The sequence below is a fragment of the Pinus tabuliformis genome, chromosome J (genome assembly GCF_031772625.1).
Source record: "Pinus tabuliformis cultivar Carrire ecotype Pingquan chromosome J, CPIR1, whole genome shotgun sequence".
Classification (NCBI taxonomy): domain Eukaryota; kingdom Viridiplantae; phylum Streptophyta; class Pinopsida; order Pinales; family Pinaceae; genus Pinus; species Pinus tabuliformis.
In genome coordinates, this window is record NC_142295.1 from 1,143,917,054 (window position 1) to 1,143,923,053 (window position 6,000).

Sequence of the window (6,000 nt, forward strand, 5' to 3'; positions counted from 1 at the left end):
ATGTTCCTCAAGCATTCACTCTTTGAAGATGGGTCTCCCAACACAATTCTCTCTCACTCACAAGTTTTACACAAGATCAAGGGAACTTCACAACCTTCCTCAAGCTGTCAAGAGTCCCACACTTGTCACACTCAAACCAGCTATCTAGCAAACTCACAAACACTAACAGCACTATCAGCAACCATTCCGAAGACTAAGAACTAGCAACGCATAGCAATGGTGAGAGCTTAAATAGGAGAAGGAGTCTCCATGAAAGGTGGAAGGGTGATCCTATCTCCAAGGAAGGTAGTACAAATGACGGAACGACCACGCTAGAGAAAGGAGGGCAACATAAACTAGGCCAACAACTAGGTCTAGAGTCATCTGGAAGGCCGACTGTTGGAACAAATTCTCCCAATCTGGATCATTGCGGGAACATAACTAGCCTTCCACACTGACATAGCTATTGAATAACGTAGCTAGTCGATCATCGCTCAGGATTACAAGCAACAGTCGCGTTGGCACATAAAATCCGACCATCATGGGAATCAAGTGTACTTCCACAATGGCAACGCTTTTGGGCTGTTTTGGGGCACCCTTGGGCTGTTTATTTAGCCAAAAGACGTGATGAATCAGAAACCTTTGGAAAAGTGGGTCATTTGGGAACATCAGGGAGCATTTGTCTAACATGAGCATGAATGGCTTTGACACATGACACAGTAGGAAGACTGGAGTGAAGACAGTGACAAATTATTGTGTAACAAAAGCCCCCTAAACTATGAAGCCCGAGAGAGAGTGAGGGGTGAAATGCTTTACGAAACTGACTGAGCTAGAACACCATCTGGAAGAACCTGCGTGCAAGTACAACTGATATCTTTGATAATGAAGTACATGTAGTCTAGGCATGGACGCAGCCATCCAAAAGACATACGAAATAGGTCTGTGGTATGGATGCAACCATCCAGCTAACAAGACCATGATGATGATAAAGGTATGGTCGCAGCCATCCATGAAGACTCAGGTATGGTCGCAGCCATCCATCAATGAGTCATGTAATCATAAACCAATCCACGCAGCCCGAACATATGTAATCTGAGTTCGGGGTCTTGAACCCATATGAACATAGTACAAATCCTAACATGTGAATAGATGTGCTGAGGTTGAGCATGATAGAACATCGCTTGATTACCAATCAATGATGAAAACTGTTAACAAGCACGAGAGAAACCACCAATAATGCCAATGGTTCTCAAGGTACTATCTAGCACAATCCACGAAGTGTAAAGAAGGAGCTAAAGTCAAACACTTGTGGAATCACCCAATCAACGACTAATGATGAAAGTCGACCGTCAGGTGCGAAGAATTTGGCATTGAGGCATGCAAGCTCTAAAGTACCAAAGGGGATCTCTAGATCAATCTCCTAGATAATGAGCTGATGTCGACAGGAGACGACCCATCGCAGGAGGGCCATAATGTTTCCCCCATCAATGACACGAGATAAGGAACAAGTGGTAGATGGTGAAACAAAGTATCAGAGGAGAAGATGAGGGTGTAAACTGTAGAAGGATTATACTCTGGAACATGTCGGCGACACGACTCTGGAGGGTGGCAACATTCAGGCACAAAGGGATCAGAGGTTTGATGGAGACAGCATGAATTGGATGGAATGAGGCCAAATGACAACCCAAACCCGCTGAAGGCCAAATGACGATGTGTGGATGTCCCAACCCGACAAGAAGAAAAAGTGTCAATGTTCAAGAGTGACTAGCTGCCATAGACAATAAATGATAAACCTGTTGTTGAGTCCAACCTAGTAATAGTTTAATGAGCCCTAGGAAGGAGAAGCTCGAGTCTCGTCATGGTGATGAGTCCAATGTCGTCAGGGTTTAACGAGTCCGACATAGGTAAAATGCAGAGTCTTTTTTATATTTAGAGAGTTTGAAAAAGACATGGAAAAGAAACTCCATGGGGGTCCCTTTTCGTAGATTTATGTCTCTCGAAACCGAAAAAGTATAAAACAATACTCGAAAGTACCACCTGACCATTACGATTGAGGAGTACTTTTCGTAACTAGTGACTTCAACCCGAAAAAGTAGAAAAGCAGTCGGAAGCATGTCGTTTCGTAACTGATAACGAGCTTGAAACGACAAATTCCCGGCAATATTTTTGTGTTTAAACAATCTGAAAAGAGCTTAAAGGTGACTGCCTCTCATTTCTTTTAATGAGCCAAGAGGAAAACTCGGCTATCTTTTCATTTTTGAAGTCAGAAAAGAGCTTAGAGATGAGTCTTCGGGATCAATTGCTCACAAAATTGTCATAATTCCACTACCTGAGGCTCTGCACAAAAACACGTCACACGTAAATCCATTCGAGATAAAATGAATAATATACATAAAGATATAGTTAAAAAGACAAAATTTGACTAACCATATGGCAAAACAATGAGAGAAAACCCACATTTATAAAATATAATTTTTAAGTTTCCAAAAATTACTATGAGAAGGGGTTAATCCAACCATTTTTACCATAGCTACTGTTAATTGCACTGTTGAGCACTTTGGAACATCAAAGTTGGCGAGCTAAATTTGGCTTTGATCATCCATCATTCACCTCGAAACTTGTTCCAGGTAAGTAGTCCTTGTCCTGCGTTCCAATTTCATACCCTTTTCACACATTTTGAACATTAAATGTACTAATTTGGGTGGTTTTTTGAATGGAACTCTACCGCTCGGTCATCGTGGCTATAGCCTTTGGGTACGCGATGACCAAAAAAATTGACACATAGCGCACTCCTATCATCGTGGAAAAGTGGTGTACTTCCACGATGACCGCGAAAAAAATGAACTAGAGACCTTGCGTCATCGTGTCTGTTTTTACGACACGAACTTATGTTTTCTGCAAATTACGCATCAAAATTTGATAACCAAAGCACTAATCCAATTTTTTTCATCATGCAGGTGACAATGGCATTTTTCTGGCAAGAGCAGATGCATGATGACAATGATATAGAAGCTTTTGCCGATGTGGGGTGCCAAAATGCATTGCGAGCATGCGGATTGCTCAAATTCTTCCTAACTTCGCATCTCCAATCACAACCTAATTTGCTGGAGCTACTGATTAGGGCCTAGAATCCCACAGATGGGAAATTCATCATCTGAGGCTGGGATATCGAGTTTGATGGTACAGATATATATTTTTTAACCGGGTTGTCCCGTCGTGGTGAGAGGCCCATTCTAGAGGGGCAGCGACCCGAGGGTGATTCCTTAGAAACGCTGATGGCTCAAGTGTGCCCACGAGCATGAAAGACAAGGAGTGGGAAGGTGGCAATCCCAACAGTGGACGACGTAGTCCTTCATGCTATGCTTTTCATGGTGACACGGGCAGCGGGCTCCCAAGCCCAACATGAGGCTTCGAAGACCCATCTCCGGCTAGCTCTCGAGTGTCTCAATCCTACCATGTTTCACTGGGCAGAGACGGTGACGGCGAACATGAAGAGGCAACTCACCAACTGCCGTCGAGGAGAGACGAAGCAATTTGGTTATGGATCCATCTTAGTCCTGCTCATGCTGGAGCAGGTTCCGGCACTGCAGTTACAGGACATGGATTTGGATTTACCCAGGCCACGTGAGACAAGGGCCACATGATGGGCTCATGTCATGCCACGAGGAGGTTGCGGACGACCGGTGACATGGGGGACATTGTTCTGAGAGTGGCTAGAGTGCCAGATGATATTCGTGCAGGATTGGCAATATGCCGGCATAGACTTCTGTGGAGATCTTGACATGCAGCTGCCCGCTGGAGAGCAGTGGGATGATGGTGGTAAGACACTTGATAACACATTTTTTCATTTTTATTTTTATGATGTTTTTTTTTATTTTTTCATGTATATGTCCTAATGACGAATGCTACGGTATGCAGATGTAGGACAAGTGAGGGATGCGCAGGGCATTGTAGCACTAGCCTTGGCTCCTCCAGTTGATGATACGGTGGAGACAGTGACCCGAAACCTTGAGGGGCTCACAACAGGGACTCTAGATTACATGGGGATCGAGGAGGTCCCCAGATCTTTCCAGATCCACACAGTAGGAGTGGAACCTAGGATGCACTGCCTGTTGAGGCGGGTGACACGAGTGGTGGTATGCTATAAAGAGCATAACCCACCGCAGTAGACACCTAGGTTTTTATTTCTTGCTGGTGATTTTTTGAGAGACATGTGTCTCAGATGTATGGAGAACACAGACTCTATTGGGACATGTACACTTATTTTTTGAGCGCCTTGGTGTGCCACACAAGATATATATATATATATATATATATATATATATATATATATATATATATATATATATATATATATATATATATATATATATATATACATACATATTCCTATGGTTTTATTATTGTGCTTTACATGGTTTTTTTTTTATGTTATTTTGATTACATGTTGCGCAAATGTTTGTCTAATACATGGTTAGCCAATGCATCAGTTAACATGTTTAATCGTCATGGAATATGCTGATATGTAATGAAATCAAAATTCCTCTCTAACAATTTAACACATAAATACAACCTTAAGATCTGATGGTCTCTGATGGAATATTGCCCATTGAGCTGGTGGACTACAAGCTGAGAGTCCAGGTTCACAACCAATGTACGAATACCAAGATTAATTGCCTCAGCTAGTAACTCAATCACAACACTATATTCAACGACATTTTTTGTGGTACAACCTAAATAGACACCTTGAAGGTCTATCAACTCACCATGAGGATCGTAGATCACCCACGCCGCAAAGGACAAGTTGTGGGTACTGCTGTAGGCACCATCAGCAAAACCAATGTAAGGTGCACCAGACATCTGCACAAGAAGCAAAAAACACAATAAGCGACAATCACGCCTTCACACCAAGCCAAAAACATGAAAACACACATAGACAACACACCTGCTAAAACACATGTATGTACAAACCAAAGTGCATGGAATTCATGCATAATACTTTTTCAAGTAAAGCCCATTTCGGGGCTTGTCGAGAGGATTCCCTTCATAATCAATTAGCTCGTAGGCCCCTTTCTGCAAAACTCTCTTTACAATATAAGGCTCATGCCACATGGGCTCAAGTTTGCTTGCTCCCATCTTATCATTCGCTTAATCGTAGAGTAGGACTAAATCTCCCTCAACAAAAGAACAAGGATGGACAGTATGATCGAAGTGATTTTTCACTCTCTTCTTCTGTGATTCGATAGCTAAAGAGGCTAGCCAACGGGTCTTGTCCAGCTGTTCCAGGTAAAGAAGGTGTTCTTCTACTAGAGTAGTTTTGGGGAGTAATTCGACGACCAATTTCAAAGAAGGGATCTCGCACTCGATTGGAAGGGTAGCCTCCAGTTCGTAAACTAATTGAAATGGAGTGAAACTGGTGGCATCCTTCGCAGAAGTTCGGTAGGCCCACAAGGCAGATAACAACATCAAGTGCTAGTTAGTCTTGTGCATGCCAATGGTACGTTGAAGCATCGTAACTAGAACCTTGTTGATGGCTTCTACTTGGCCATTTGCGTGAGGATAGTATGGAGTCGAACTATCATGCTGCAAGCCTAGCTGGGTTGTGAGCTTAGTCATCATGTGATTACGGAAATGCTTCCCGTGATCAGTGATGATAGCCTGAGGGACTTTGAACCGTGAAATAAGATGATTAAACAAAAATTGCCCCGCTGTGTGACCATATTCAGATAATATGGGCATCGCCTCAGCCCATTTTGTGAAGTAATCAATGGCAACGATAATATACCCACGCCCCCCGGCCAAGCGAGGGTTACAGGTCATATAATCAATGCCCCATTTTGCAAAAGGGCCGATGGTAACAACAGGGTGTGATGGAGTTGGAGGCGCATGCATCTTCCGCTGGTAGATCTAGCACTCGTCACTGGAGTGGACGACAAGAATGCAATCCTTAAATATGGAGGGCCAGAAATAACCAGCACGGAGGATCTTTTGAGAAGTAGCATATCTGGACATGGGACCACC